The following is a 16325-nucleotide window of genomic DNA, read 5'->3' as shown; positions in this document are numbered from 1 at the left end:
ATTGTGATTCTAGCTCGTGTTTCTTTGGCCACGGATATGCATGAATTTTTTTTTTAAATATTCATTAGTAAGTTTTTCATTCTCTACAATGTATTAGTCCATGACCTCTTCCATTTTTTTTTTCCTTTTGGTGTTTTAGAACTTTGCTTATTCTCTGACGATTCTATTACATAATTCTATTCTTTACATAGAAGAGCACATAGCCCTTTGTTTAACCCATATGGAGATAAAATTCTCTCCAATATTTCTCTTGCGTTTTAGCTGTCTTTTGAAAAATAAATAAATAAACATCACTGAGGGAGGTCTGATATGGTGTTCCTTTTATGGGAACACTTTGACGAGTATTAAAAACTTTGAAAACTTTATAACTCTTGACTAAGCCATTCCACTTCCTGGAATTTTTCCCAAGGAAATCCACGTGAATGTTGAATGATATTTAGGCATCTGCTTATTCACTGTAGTGTCGTGAGTGATTGCAAAATGAGGTCTTTGGGGGCACCTGGGTGGCTCAATGGGTTAAGCCTCTGCCTTCAGCTCAGATCATGTTCCCAGGGTCCTGGGATGGAGACCTGCATTGGACTCTCTGCTCAGTAGGGAACCTGGATCCCCCCTCTCTCTGCCTGCCTCTCTGCCTACTTGTCATCTCTGTCTGTCAAATAAATAAATAAAATATTTTTTAAAAATGAGGTCTTTATTTCCTTGGGTTAGACTTACGTATCCTTTTTCCCTCTATGTTTCTCCTTTATTGTTTTTTGTAAATGTTAAGTCTTAGCTGCTATACGAAGAGAGACAAACATGTCATTTTAATATTCTTCTGGGATTTTTTTTTGCTTGATTAAAAATGGATATATAACTAAATAGGTAAGTAGACGGTGGATAGATAGATGGAGCATGGATAGGTAGATAGATAGACACACAGATAAATAGATAAAGAGATACACCAATCTTTTTGACCCACGGGTTCCCTACACTAAATGTATATCAGAATCTCCTGTAGGACTTTCACTCATGCAAGTCTGGGCTCCCCCTCGCAGACGCAGACGCAGTGACTCAGTTGGGCTGGGTAGAGTCCAGGTGTGAGGGAAAGACCGTGAGAGGTGGTACTGGGAACAAAAGCCAAGCACCAGAGAGAGAAAACAAGGGGCTGCTGAGTCACCCCTGAGGCAAGCGCTAGAATACAGAATTACCAACTTCCTGCCTAACTCAGAAAAGCCCGCACTCCTCAGCACGGCCTCAAGACTCCTTCTGACCCAGCCTGGAGCTCACCTTGTTGCAAGCTTCCCAGCCTCAAGGCACTAGAGCTGTCGGCCTTTCTTCTGTCCCCCACTTGGCCAGGCCAGATCCCTCCCTAGGGCCATTGCTCTCCCTGTTTCTTCCACTGGGACGCTTTCATCTGACAAAGAGCTCCCTCCCCTTATTTAACACTTTGTTGGAAAGCCATATGCCCTGAGAAGCCCTGCCAGGTGCCTCGTGGGTACAGCAGGCCCCCATCCCCAGGTGTGTCTCCGGCACCTTCGGGCTCTCTCTTCCTTCCCTCCCCATGGCTCTGTCCTCTCCACACCTTTCTCAGCTGGCCAGGGCCCACCCGTCTCCTCATCCCCTGATGTGGGTTGTCCCCTGGATGGGACACGGGGGTGGGAAACATCACCTCCAAACATGGCCGGGTCCTCAACCCCATCCCTTCCACATGATACCAAGAGGATGTCTGTCTCTCTTCACCTTTAGCTGAGTTACCAAGCACCCCTGCTTTTCCTGAACATAGGGGACAAACACAGGGAACATACTATACTGCACACTTAAACTATTACACGGACCTCCCGGAAACCAAGTGAGACTTCGCTCCTTGCCATAAAAAGAAGCAGGCCTGCGTGGTCACAACTGGTGTTAACTGGACTCACGGAGGTGGTCATTTCCTAATATGGACAGAACATACAGAATATACAGAATCACCATGTTGTACACCTAAACTAATATAATGTCGTATGTCAGTTATCGCAATAAAACAATAGGAAGTAGTGGGCAGGAAGCAATGGTCAGACTTAAGAAAGAAAAAAAAAATAAAAGAAAGCAAAGAAGAAGGTAGCGTCTATGTTTAATGTTCCAGGTCCTGTGACAATGATAAGGAGAGACACCCTCTCCTCCCCGACAAGGGTCTCTCCGGCTCCCTCCTGATCCCTGAATCCAATCATTCCTTGTCGTTCCCTTATCTTACCGCACCCAGGCTTCCTCCCCTGACCCCTCTAAACACTTGCAGTTCTCATCTCTGTTGTTGAAACTATTCAAGAGTTGGGTGCAGGTTTTAAGCGGGGGGCAGGGCAGGATATGGGATCCACTTGGCTCTTTAGTGGGGAGACAACAATGCAGATATAATCGGCGTAGACCTAGGTCACTGGTATTTCTTCATTCACAAAGCATGTGTTGACCGCCTTCTGTGTGCCTGGTCCTGTTTAGGTCACAGGCCGTGCAGTGGGCGCCATGAGGAGGGTAAGGCAGAACACCCTAGAAATGTACCAGCACATCCCTTGATTCACTTTGAGGATTCTAGACGCTGGGTAGCAACTGAGTAGGAGCTAAAGGGTGTACAAGGGATAAAATGTTCCAGGGAGAAGGATAGGGAGGGCAAAGCCCAGAGCCGAGGACATGGGGTGTTTAAGGACCGCTGAACACTTGGGCATGGGGTGTGGCTCGGAACGCATTAGGGAGAGTGAATTCAGAGTCCAGGCAGCTAAGGAAGGGCCAGGGGTTGGGACTTGCTGATCCAGAGGCCAGATGCTACCTAAACACGTGTATTTTTTTCGCTCATGTCATTACATTAAAGACCATTTGGGAAATGGCCAACATTTAAAGGAAAGAAATTATTTTTTTTAAAAAGATTTTATTTATTTTTCTGACAGGCAGAGATCACAAGTAGGCAGAGAGGCAGGCAGAGAGAGAGGAAGGGAAGCAGGCTTCCTGCTGAGCAGAGAGCCCGGTGCGGGGCTGGATCCCAGGGCCCTGAGATCATGACCTGAGCCGAAAGGCAGAGGCTTTAACCCACTGAGCCACCCAGGCGCCCCTAAGAAATTATTTTAATTCCAGTGTAGTTAGCGCACAGTGTTACATTAGTGTCGGATGTCCAATAGAATGAGTCAACATTTCCATAGGTTACTCAGGGCTCAGTACTCTTTTTTTATTTTTTTATTTGACAGAGAGAAATCACAACTAGGCAGGCAGAGAGAGAGGAGGAAGCAGGCTCCCCGTGGAGCAGAGAGCCCGAGGTGGGGCTCGATCCCAGGACCCTGGGATCATGACCTGAGCCGAAGGCAGAGGCTTTAACCCACTGAGCCACCCAGGCGCCCCAGGGCTCAGTACTCTTATTGCCCTTTACTTAGTTCAACTATCCCCTCACTCACCTCCCCAGAAATGGTCACCATTTCAAAATCGGCAGAGTTCACATAAACAAATTAACTTTTTTAAAACGGGGGAAATCTGGCTACACTCGCTCGCCATTTGCATGTGTCATGCATCAGCTGGGGCCAGCGACCGCTGTTACCCGTCTGTCTGGTATGCCACAGTCCTCATCCCTCCCTGTTGTCTCCCACTCTGCTCACTTCTATCCCGACTGTGTCCCTGCACACATTGTGTTTCTGACATCTGTTGTGGGGGTGGAGAAATCAGCAGAGGTCAGTTTCCTTAGACTTTTGAAGGTCACGGTAAGGAATTGAGTCTTTACCTTAAAGGAAACAGAGATCTGTTGAAGTGCCAAAAAGAGAGGCACCATCAGGGTTTTGTGATTGAAAGCACTTTCTAGTGCACACATACGTTCACTGAAAGGTCTGACCTGGACACTTTGTAGCACTCAGTAGTACTTATAAAAGCCCCCAGTGGAAAACTTCCCACATGCCCATTTCTGGTAGCATGGAGGAATAATAGGAACATAGTCACACAATGAATCAGAAGCAGGGAGTGGAAAAAAAGGATGATCTTCAACTCCGCCACAATAACATGGAGGACACTCACAAAATTATACTGTGTGGAAGCAGCAAACAAAAAGGGCTGGGGACCCTCCAATTCCATTAGGTCAAGTATGAAAAGACTCTAAACAAAGTGCTGGGGTTAGAAGTCCAAATCTTGTTTGCCTCAGGGAATGGGATACACAAAGCCGCGGATGATGCTGGACACTGGTTACGCCGCGTATATTCATCTTGTGAAAATTCATCAGGAGGAGCTTTTGCAACCCAGCCCTTTTCTGGTTGTACACTTACACTTAAAAAAAAAAATAAAAATCACCCATTTCGGCACCATTTTAGAGATGGTGGTGGTGATTGGTCCTAGGCGGTGGTTATCAATCTTACAATGGGTAGGGTTAAGAGACACTGGATAAAAGGGGAAAAAAGAAAAACCCTACAGGACTTGGCTTTGCAAAGACGAATGGAGGAGAGATTTGGGGCCGGAGGAAGATCACAAGAACACAGAGATGAGGAGACACGCTCAGAGGAAAACGGAGACTCTCTCCTCTCCACCCCACGAGATGTGGAGTGGAAATGGCAGCAAGCCCCACGGATGGGCCCCCGTTCCGAATCAGGGCTTCGGAGGAGCTACAAGCGGAAGGAAAGGTAAGATGTGCCGATGAAACATTTATTTGCCTAAGAAATATCACATGATTCAAAGACACGTGTAACGGGAACCGAGCGGGGCCATGGAGAGCCATCCCCCCATAAATTTCCAGCAAAGGTGTCAAAAGCATCCCTCCAGGTACCATCTGCTCTGGGACTCTCCCTGCTTCCTCCTCGCCTCTCCCACCCCACCGACATCTTTATCAGGCTCTTGCTGAAACCAGGAAAGGCAAAATAGTTCCAGCAGTGAAAGCTTTAACTTGTCACCTCCTGTTCTTGGATTTCCAAGGCGCGGAGGCCTGCGGAATATGTTTCCAATATCCTCTGTCTCTCCGTTGGAGTGTGCTCCCTTCCACGCCGGGGAGGTTCTGACCCCTGGCGTCTCTGGGGAAGAGGGGTTTGGAGTGGGGTCAGGCTTGTCAGAAAGCGAGAGGCCACGCCGCCTTGAGCAACCCACACCCCCCCACCCCCACCCCCGCTCCTTTAATGCATTTAACCTGGAAGAGGCACTGCTCCAGCCCAGATTAGATTACGGGGTTGGTGAAGGTGGTCTAACAAATGGTAAATGGCGGCGTGTGGGGCTGAGCTAATCTCTGTTGACACGCATCTAATGCAAGGCCCGTGTTGAAGGCAGCGGGTCCCGTCTGCAGCCCGAGTTTGCCTTGATGACCAAAGGGGGAGGTGAGGCCCAGGCAGAGCCACTGGGATGCCTGTCTCTTTCAATCTTAGAGAGCCTGGAGTGTGCACGTCATTATTTAAAGGTCTCCTGGTACCAGCGAAATGTCCCCGCTTCCTGTGGGCAATGAGGTCAGTTTCATCTCTTCGCAGAGAAGCGTTTGATGATTGCATTTCTCTGAAATGTTCCCGGTTCCCCTCCCTGGAAGTGTGTGGATGGTATCATTTATTCACTTGACACACTTGGACTGGATTGATTCTGTCACTCGGCGGGGTGCTTACGTGGGTGCTGCAGGACCCAATTTTTGATTTGCTCTGAGAATCACGTAAAGAAGTGCATGCGTCCATTTCTACCACCTACCTCCTCCCTGCGGGATGCTGGACAGCGGGAAACCTCCCGAGCCCCAGGTCCCTCATCTGGTGCTAGTCTGGTCCCCACCTCCAGGGCCCAGCACGTGAGCGTTACTTAAAAATTGGTACAATGAGAGCATCAAGAGAATCAAGACAGCTAACTAGAAATGCACACGACAGAACTGAATAAAACTAATCATTTCTCCAAATGCCATGCTATACACTATTTTTTTGACAAGAGGTTTTGCCATCCCCATGTTCCCCCTGATCCCATCCCAACAGCTAAAATTTTAAGAGTCACCAAGACAGGGATCATTGCCTGTTTGCATATCTGATGTATCCCAGACACGTGGATTAGTGCCTGGACCATCGTTGAAAGCATAACAAAGATTTGATAAATATTTATCAAATAGTGATTTGAATGGATGTGTGAATGAGTGACTGTGAAAGTCCTGAGGACAGACCCTCCTAAAAGATGTGGAAGGCAAAGCCACTGAACTATTTAACAGTTCTGCTATCATCTTGCTCTACCTCTGCTTTTAGGGAACATCAATTCTTTTGCTTTTACATTTTAAAATATTCAGTGATTCATTGTGCATCAAGTACTGTGTATCCAGGCCTTGTAGCTAGGAAATATGGGCTTGCTAGTTGGGTGACCTTGGGCAAGTCACTTAACCTCCTTGAGTCTCTATTTCCTCATCTGTAAAATGAAAACCATAGTACCACCTACCCATTAATGTTGCTGCAAGGTTCAAGAAAGGTCTTATATGTCAAGTCCTAAGAACAGTGCCTGGCACATTGGAAGTCATGGTTGATATTCATAAGTATTAAATCAAGAGACTAGAGAAACTATAAATAATGTTAGAAAAGAAAAAGAAAGAGAGACATGAGGATTTTGAAAATCACTTTATTAAGGAATGACTGACATAGAAAAAGCTGTAAATATGTAACACACACAGCTTGATGAATTTCAAGTATAAATCCATGAAACCATCACCCCACTCTATGCCATAAACATATCCATCACCTCTAAAAGTTTTTTCCAGCCGTCTTTACGGTTTTGGTGCGTGTGTGTTGTGATAAGAATGTTTCATGTAGGATCGACCCTCCTAGCATATTTTTAGGTACACAATATGGTATTGTAGGCTATGAGAACTATACCATACAGTACATCTGTAGAACTTACTAATTTTGCATAAATGAATCTTAGAACTCTTGACCAACATCTCCCTGGGTCCCCTTTCCCCAGCCCCTGGCCACTGCCATTCTACTCTCTGTTTCTATGAGTTGGATTATTTTAGACTCCACAGGAAAGTAGTATTATGTAATATTTGTTCTTCCGTTCTGGCTTGTTTCACTCAGCATAATGTCGTCCAGGTTCGCCAATGGCAGAATTTCCTTCTTCTCTGCAGTCAAATACTAGTCCATTACAGGTGAATATTGCATATTCTCCCACCCTTCGCCCACTGATGAGCATTTAGGCTGCTTCCGAGTCTTGGCTCTGGTGACTGATGCTGCAGTGGGCATGGGAGTGCGGGTAGGTCCTGATTTCAGTTTCTTTGGTTATATCCCCCAAAGTGGGATTGCTGGGTCATAGGACAGCTCTACTTTTCATTTCTCGAGGAAACTCCATACTGTTTTCCAGAGTGGCTGCACCAGTTTGCATTCCCTCCACCAGTGCATGAGGGCTCACCTGTCTCCACGTCCCACCAACACCTGTTCTCTTTTGCTTGTTTTGATAACAGCCATCCCAGTAGGTGTGAGATGATATCTCCTTGTGGTTTTGCTTTGCATTTCCCTGAAGGTTAGTGATGCTGTGTACCTTCTCACATACCTGCTGGCCATTTGAACGTCTTCTTTGAAGAACTGTCTATTCAGTTCCTCTGCCCGTGTTTTAATTGGGTTATAGTTTGTTTGTTTTTTGTTTCGTTTTGTTATTTGTTTTGTTTTGTCTTGGAATTTTTTTTTTTTTTTTTTTTTTTTTTTTTTTTTGCTGTTGAGGTGTAAAATTTCCTTATATCCCCCGGCGATTAACTCTCAGATATATGGTTTGCATGAGACTATTTTTTTAAAAGATTATTTATTTATTTGACGGAGAGATAGCACTAGGCATAGTAGCAGGCAGAGGGAGAGGGAGAAGCAGACTCCCCGCTGAGCAGAGAGCCCGATGTGGGACTCGATCCCAGGACCCTGGAATCATGATCTGAGCCAAAGGCAGCCACTTAAATGACTGAGCCACCCAGGTGCCCATGCATGAGACTATTTTTATTTTTATTTTTATTTTTTTATGAGACTATTTTTAAAACAGACAAACATACACCCATAATTTACATCTCAACAAAAGGATTAACATTCTGGAAAGTATCAGATTGACTGGAGTAACAGAGGGCTAGAATAGAACAAGTTTCTTGGAGAACAGTATTCAAAAGCATTATCTCCAAGGAAGATGCAGCAACCAATTTTAAAAGTCAGTTTTTCATGGGGAACAAAGAGGTCATTTCTATGCCCCATAATTTGTTCCAGAACATAGGCAAAGGTGGATTGCTTCTTACTCCAGTCTTTGAAGCCAGCATCAGCCTGGTAATGGCATCATAAGACAAGAATGGTACACAAAATAAAGCTAACTAATAAATAAAGCGGACTAATCTCATCTGGAATCAAAGGTGCTAAAATACTCACCAGCTAATTTAAATACTATATTCAAAGAATGATCTACCACATCCAAGGAGGGTTTACGCTAGTCAAAATAGAAATGTATAAAAACCCCAACACATTCACAAAAGGCCATGGGGGGGAAGATGATATCCATTCACCAAAAATCCTTTCAGAAAACTTGAAACAGAAAGATCACTTAAAAAACAAACAAACAAGCATTCTAATGATCATCTATCTCAAAACCACATCCAGAGTGATATCGAGTGGTGACTTACTGTAAGTTATTTTTATTGGATCAGAATAAGACAATGATGCTCATGGTCACCATTGACTTCTAATAGTTTTCCAGAAAGGCGTAGGCAATGTAAGAACTCATAAAACATAAATAAAAACGAGATTAATAGACACGAAAAGGAGGAAAATATCAGTTGCACATGACCATACTCTACCTTTGAAAACATAAAGGAAATCGTGGAAAAACATCAGAACCCAAAATGGAGTGAATTTGGGTTGTCAAATACAGAATAAAACCTTCACAGATCAATGGTTTCTTAAACCGTCACCAAGAGTGGTTAGAAAAATGAAAGAGGATTCAGCCGAAAGAGCAATGGCTTTCATAAAATACCTGGAGAAAACTGTAATAGAAAACATACTATGCCCACATGTGGAAAGCCACCAAACCTTTCTGACATGCATAGAAAAAAATGCACTTACACGAAAAGAGTCCACCTTGCAAAGCTGTCATTTCTTCCGATTGCTTAAGATACAGTATAATTTGGGGACACCTGGGTGGCTCAGTGGGTTAAGCCTCTGCCTTCAGCTCAGATCATGATCCCAGGGTCCTGGGATGGAGCCCTGCTTCGGGTTCTCTGCTCAGCAGGGAACCTGTTTCCTCTACTCTCTCTGCCTGCCTCTCTGCCTGCTTGCGATCTCTGTCAAATAAATAAATAAAATCTTAAAAAACAAAAACAAACAAACAAAACAAAACAAAACAAAAAAACAAGATACAATACAATTTTAAAACTAACGACCAGGGATTGTTTTGCAAGGGGTGGGTTAAGGATGGGAGAACGCCAAAGCAGTTTGTTTTCAAGTTCACCTGGATGATGACGTGCATGGGATTAGCCATCAGTTTTCTTCCAAAGCTGAAAGTAGGGACACCTGGGTGGCTCAGTTGGTTGGACGACTGCTTTCGACTCAGGTCATGATCCCGGAGCCCCGGGATCGAGTCCCGCATCCGGCTCCCAGCTCCATGGGGAGTCTGCTTCTCCCTCTGACCTTCTCCTCACTCATGCTCTCTCTCACTGTCTCTCTCTCAAATAAATAAATAAAATCTTTTTAAAAAATTTAAAAAAATTCAAAGCTGAAAGTATTTGGCTTTCTGGATCTTAATATTGCCTAGCTATAATCATGGAGTTGTATGCAAGGGCAGAAGGGTCCGCGGAATATGCTTGAAGGGACGGGCGGAAGAGTGGCCCCAGAAATAGACTTCATTGAGCAGGGTATGCATGACAAGATGGCAGCCTAGATCAGGGGCAAGAGGGTGAGTTCAACAAGGGGCGCTGGGACAACTGGGTGTCTAGTGACCCCTCATCAGCTCCAAAGACCACCATTGACCTTAACCAAAGCTTCACTGACGCCTGTTGTATCTTTCCCGAAATCTGTCCAATGTCAAACTGCCTTCTTCTGGACTTTTCAGGGGTACAGGAAGGAAAATGAGAAAGACAGGAAGGAGAGTGGGATCCATATGAGGGTCACATACCACCTCTTTTCTTTTCCCAGCCCCAGGTCGAGGAGGTTTGAGGCAGGACATGCTCAGGGTCCTAAACATCCTGCCAAGCACACCAGACATTTTTTTCCCCTCCATATCTGCCATATCTCCACATCTGAAGAAACTTACAGAACGAAGGACAGGTCTGGCCAGCATCTAGAGATGCTGAGCTCGGCCTCGAGGCAGCGTGGTTCCTGTTAGGAGTGTCCTGACAGGCCTGGGTTTAAAACCCACCTCTGTAACTCTGCAGCTGTGTGATTTTGAGCAAATTACGCTGCCTCAGTTTCTCTGTGCCTACAACAGGAGTTATGCTACCTGTCTCAAAGAATCACAGTGAAGATTAATTCAAATGTTAACTATATCTGGTTTTTTTAGGCCTCTTTATGCCTCGGCTTCCCTACCTATAAAATGAAACCATGTGAAGGTCTGAGGAGAGTTCTGGAACATGCCATGTGCTCACCCTAGGCTATCAAATATTTTTACCATAGTCAAATCCAGGTATATGTCAAATATTCTACGGATATGATTATAAATAACAATTATTGATATTATTACTATTAATGATACATTTCTATTGTGTTATTTTTAAATATTTACTCTTATTATTTATAAGTGATTTTTTTTTTTGGTACCTATCAAACTGATTTGTATGCTGAGCTGATTTCTCTGTTGTTTTGTAGGCAAAACTTCAGCATCCTGGTGGCAGCCTGTAGAGAGATAAAGGATTCTTTGGGTTGGTTTTCCCTTTCTGATTGGCTTTCCTGTTCCAGAAACCTAGATTTCAGGATGCCATGTAGAGAAGTTTCCAAGTACTTACCAGATTAGGTCTTCCAGGACCTGGAACGTCTTTCATGGGGCAGCATAGATCAGGGGCTAAGAGGAGTTAGTCAAGAATTAGCCCACATAGTGGAGCAAAGACACCTTGATGACATGACAGCATGTGAGTCCAGAAACCCTCATGCAGAGGGTTCTTCTCTGTTTGGAAATGAGAAGCAAGACAGTAGTAACTCAGGGTTAATGTACTCAAAGCCAACATTCCCCCCTTCCCCTGCAGTCTGTCCTACCCTATCCGCATCCTTGCTGATGACATGATCTGATTTTCAAATGAATTTGAGACCAATGCTTTCCACACCACTAGTGCTGGAAGAAGGAAAGTGATGGCTTCTCACCCTATTTCTTGGTAACCTGCACTTTCTCCTGACCCAAGGGGTCTTTCAGTCAGGAGTAGCCCAAGTCAACTTTTGTGTATGTTTATCCATGGCATCTGTCAAAAAAAAAAAAAAAATCTCGTTGTAAGGAAACCTTGTGTCTTCAATACCATGATCAGGGCTTCCAAATGGGTCTGTTAGAGTGATTCATTGAGGAGAGTGCCGTAGAAGAGGAGAAAATGTCTTAGTCACCAATTCATCTATTTACCATTCATCACCTCAGAAAAACAATCAGAGAAAGATACATTCAGAGATGCCACAGGATTTCTGAAAATAAGGTGAGAAAAGAAAACCATCCCAGTGAAGACATCATGATCTTTTTGTCTTCCAGAACAAGGCCTCTCAGGGCTGGACATTTTCCCTCAGTAGCTTCATTAGTGCTTCTCCCCTTGGAGAAAACACTCCAGAGGATTGGATTTCGGGCAGTGAAATATCCCAGTGGCCAAAATTAGCTTGAGGCACTCATGTGATTGGGTGGAGGGAAAAAAAGACAAAGAGAAGTAATGGAGAGCTCCCCAGGATACAGAGACCAGGCCTCACTCACTCTCCAGGCCAAAGTAAATGTAAAACCCAACGCTCAGAAACACCAAAATGACTGAGCATTTCTCAGAGGGAAAAATGCAACTGGTCTGGAAACAGATAGCATTCATGTTCCAGGGGGAGCGTGTAGATCCAAGGAGCACTCACTGAATGCCTGCTGTGTGTTAGATGTGGTCCACGTTCCCTCTTCTTGCCCTCTCAGTGGGACACCGTCTACTTCCCTCCTTTGACAGATGTAACACAGAAGTCCACTTGCCCTGTATCGTCTCTCTGTTTTAACCAATGCCAAAACTGATGCAAAACATGGCCACTTACAACAAAAGCATGAGTGAGCTGTGTAGATTTTACTGAAGATCCCACAGGGCCAAAGGAGGAGGGGAAGGGTATTTATATCGTGAACTCACAAAAAACTACCCAAACCTTCCCATCAGGTGAATCTTCTCTCTCAAGTTGGCTCTTCCTTGTCCTCCCATCAGTGGTAATCCTTCATCCTTTGTTGGTGTGATTCCTAGCTGCTTTTTCCTCCTCCCTTCCATGTCTCCTCTGATGGAGTTTCTAATGTCTCCTCCCACCACGCAGTGGACCTGTTTCCAAGCACATACACCTACACTCATCAAAGAGGTCAGCCAACCCTTCATTACCAGAACATTCCTCCACCTCCCCTTGATAGGATTGGTGGGGGTGGGGAGGTAAAGTGGAGCATGTTGGTGCCTTGTCAGTCTGAATAAACAAAACCCAAGAGAAGAGAGGCAATCTCCTCATTCAACAGCAATTGTAGTAAGGACTGTTTGCAAATTAGATATCATAGTGTCTTCAACTTCCAGATCAGTCTGCGTCCCCCCACACCCATAGTTCTGTGAAGTTAAGCTTCAGTTATCTGAAGACAAAGGATGCGAGATGGAGTAGCGAAAGCATGGAGACACCAATAATATGAGATCTAACATGGGAATCAGAAGTCATTACATATGTACACAGTGCCTAGAATCCCCTTTGTAATATCCAAGAATGTTGGGTTTTGTGCCTTGTCTTGGACACTTCCGGTGAGAGAGAGCTTAGTATCTCCTGAGACAACCTAACCTCTCGTTTGACATTTGTGGGGACCATTTCCTTTCCAAGCCGAACTCCATCTTCTTAAAACTTTTACCTACAACTGCTAATTGTTCCTTTTAGATCTATCTGAAATACAGCCAAGTATCCCTTTGGCGTTATGTCCTTCCTAATATTTGGTGGCAGCTACGCCATGCATCATCTCATTTGGAAACTTCCCGACATCAGGTGAGGTGGGGGTATTTTTGGGCCCCTATTTTACAGATGGGAAACTGGTCTGACTGAGGTGAAGACCGTGGGTGAAGACAGAGTTGAAGAGTGTCAGAAGCTGGGCTTCAACTCAAGACATTGCACTCTGGGTCTCATGGCCAGAGGGCAGGCTAAATGGATTCCCTGTCCATTATTGTGATGGGGTTTTGCCTACTTTATTAGCTCTTCCCCATGTCAGAAAAACAAAGGGATGCTATTAAGAGCATTCAAATGAGAAAAGATATAAAAGAAACTTAAAGGAAGGGAAAAGAAAGAGAGGCAGAGAAAGAAAGAGAGAAACTCCGGGAGGCAGAAAAATAAGGAGGAGGAGCAGAAGAAAGAGAGTGAGCAGAGGAGGTTAAGATAGATTAGATGCCAATGACCCAAAGGCAGCTGTCCCTCTCTGTGGGATCTGGAATGGAGTTCAGAGACGCCGGTCAGTCTCTATCATTGATTCCACTGAGCAGAAGAGACACGAGAGCCGTGGCTTAGCCATGCTGAGCCACGTGAATGTGGATTCGGCCAAAGTAAACCATCTTAGGAGTGGAAGGGAAGAATAAAAAAGAGGATGAGACACAGAAGGCTGAGGTTGGGGAGGGAGGCTAGAAAGAGAACAAGAGAGACAGAAAGCTGATCTACGTCACAAAAGTGACTCTGGCTGGTGAGATCCCATGCTTTCTATTCTCTTCTTCATACTTTCCTGTTTTTCTCTGCATTTTTTTTACAGCGGTCACATATTAATTTTTGCAATCAGCAAACACGATGAATCTATTTCCATTTGGGGAAAATTTTCTTTAAGAAGAATGCATCTGGGGACACTAGCGTTTTCCCCATGCAAAGCCCGAGGGAGCGCTGGGGCCCGTGCTCAGGCCTTTGTAGTAAATATCTCCAGACCACACTAAATCCAATCTTCTCATTTGGGGTTATTTGCTTTCCGGACGGCAGGGCTGTGATGGATCCCAGATTCAGCACTCGTGGCATCGCAATCAGCTGTGTTTAGATGCCGCTGTGACACAAGATTATGACGTTTTGATGGGATTAGGAGATAACTTTGCTTTAATCTATAAAGCCCTGTATGCTTTGGGATCTGATTACCCTGGCAATTCCCTTCCTCGGCCCTAGCAATTAAGATTAGCCAGAATGCTGCTGTTAATGATCCCCAGATTGAAAGCACCGGAAATCAGAAATGGGTGGTTGTGGGGTGTGTGTGTGTGTGTGTGTGTGTGTGTGTGTGTGTGTTTCTGGTACTGTCCCTGTTTTTCCTTTTTTTTTCCTGAAAGCTCTGGCTCTCCCTAAGGCTGTTGTCTTCATATTCTAGTGGGCTGCCTGTTTTGCTCCTTTTTCTGCTTCCTGGGGAAGCCATTTTGGGAGATGCCTCTTTCTTCTTACTTAATCCAACAATGCTTGCTTCTGTTTCATTTAATCAGTGATACGTGTGCTTGGTACCATCAGTCCCAGCAAGGATGATTGAATTCTTAAATCTGTCCAAGAAATGAGGGAGCTTAGAGTTACAGAGACTCTAATGAGACTCCTTCTACCTAAGGAAGTTCGGTTGTTCCACCATAACCACATTGGCTTCAGGTCATATTTTCCAGAGAGATCTGCTCCCAGAATCCTTCAGCTGCAGAAATTTATGGTCTGTGGTCACAACATTGTTAAATTCGCTCATGCTTTTATTTCCACTAAAATACACTTATATGACTACAGTGCAAAGAACAACCAAGGTTATTGGAAGGTATACGATTTATCCACTATCATTTAAATCAGGTGCAGGAGAGAAGCAAGAAGAGATCATTGTGCTGTATGTTCTGGTTTGCCCCTTCAGCCCAGCTCACCAAGCTGACTTCTGCCCTGGAAGGCTGGCGTGGATGGTCAGCATTAATATGCTCCTTTACCTTTAGGATTCCCATTGGGTTGGACCAATGGGAGGCATTGGCAAGATATATAAAGAAAGGGAAAAGAGAGAGTGTGGCCTGGGATTTTTCCTCTCTGCATACTCAACACAGCTCCTGACAGTCATGAAAATGCTCAGGAAGTATATTAAGAAAATGAACTAATGAGTGGGGCAGGAGATATTATACCAAGCCTATGGGAATGTTTCACCAAAGAGATGGGACTTGGGCTTTGAAGAGGAACATATTTAAAACAGGAAGCAGATCACTGAGACTAATCCGGGCAGAGGACATACAAGTCGAGATGGAGGAGGGAGGAGGGATGTAAACTGGTCAGACCAGAACAGCAATTTTGTGTATTAGAGTCAAGCAGCAGGTAGCTCAGTTCCAAGGGGTGTTTCTGGAACCAGGTTTTCTCCCACCCTGTGGCTCTTGCGTCTTCTGAGGTCACCCAGAAGTGAAGAGACTCCATGTATGGGAGAGCCGAAGACAGGTGGACAATGTTAATGGGCCAAGTGTAGGCATTACTCCCACTTCTATCCCATTGGCGGGAACTCAGTCGCATGACCACACCTCACTGCAGGGGCTGCTGGGAAATGTAGTCTAGATGCTGACCAGGAGGAAGAGGAAATGGACTTGGGGACTCGGGGGCAGATAAGCGAGGCTGGAAGAGATCCTGGAGAGCCTTGAAGGGCAAGCTGAAATCTGTGTGTTTTCTGTGCCTGGATCCCATCAAATGAGCCCATTGCTTGCAATGGAAGGTGACACTTAGGAAATTGGAAGATGACACATGAACCATGGTTACAAGTTGAGAGACCATCAGGGAAGGGCTAGAGAAGGTTCTGGGGAGGCCCTGAACTGGCAGAGGAGTAAATCGCATTTTGTGCCTAACCTCGGCACCACAAAGCGGCTTTCTCCAAACCCAGATATCATCAGTTTTCAGCCATTCTGGATCCTCCGACAAAAAGCCTCTGCTAGCCCATCTTCTATAGAGACCATACAGGAAAGGAAAAGGAAGGAAGGAGAAGAGGGAAATCTTGTTCTTAAACCATGCTCACCATTTGTAGCATCAAGGTTAGCCTCACTGCTTCCTCCGATTATAGGCCCGAGGGCATTTACAGACTCAGGCTTATCACACTAAACCTGGGAGAGCTGCAGGCAAACTAAGATAAGCTGATCTTGGTTGCTTTGGCTTCCCAGAGGCCTGGGTTCGCAGCTCCGCTGCCTAGTGAACCTGGGACTTGGGGCAAATCTCTTCAACTCTGTGAGCCTGAATTTCATCGTCTCTTATATGGAACAATGAAGGAGCCACCCCCTTGGGTGGGTGTGAGGGCTGAAGGTG

The 16325-nt window shown here is 45.1% G+C and overlaps 1 long non-coding RNA gene across 3 annotated transcripts in view; it reads right to left on the bottom strand.

The window, feature by feature from the left end:
- LOC123953824 overlaps positions 1 to 16325 on the bottom strand; it is a 108283-nt gene that overhangs the window by 9419 nt on the left and 82539 nt on the right. The window contains exons 1-3 of one of the 3 annotated variants that reach the window (XR_006820986.1): positions 12216 to 12355; positions 11217 to 11311; positions 10876 to 11022 (exon numbers count right to left, since the gene is read on the bottom strand). The exons of 1 other annotated variant lie outside the window; for it this stretch is intronic. This is a non-coding gene — a long non-coding RNA (uncharacterized LOC123953824). Of the gene's footprint in view, positions 1 to 10875; positions 11023 to 11216; positions 11312 to 12215; positions 12356 to 16325 lie in introns of those variants that run through there. One more of the 3 variants, XR_006820985.1, reaches the window with a different exon arrangement.

This window comes from Meles meles, chromosome 12 (assembly GCF_922984935.1).
Source record: "Meles meles chromosome 12, mMelMel3.1 paternal haplotype, whole genome shotgun sequence".
Lineage (NCBI taxonomy): Eukaryota > Metazoa > Chordata > Mammalia > Carnivora > Mustelidae > Meles > Meles meles.
Note: the sequence above shows the minus strand (reverse complement) of the source record. Positions and strands in the feature narration are given on the sequence as shown.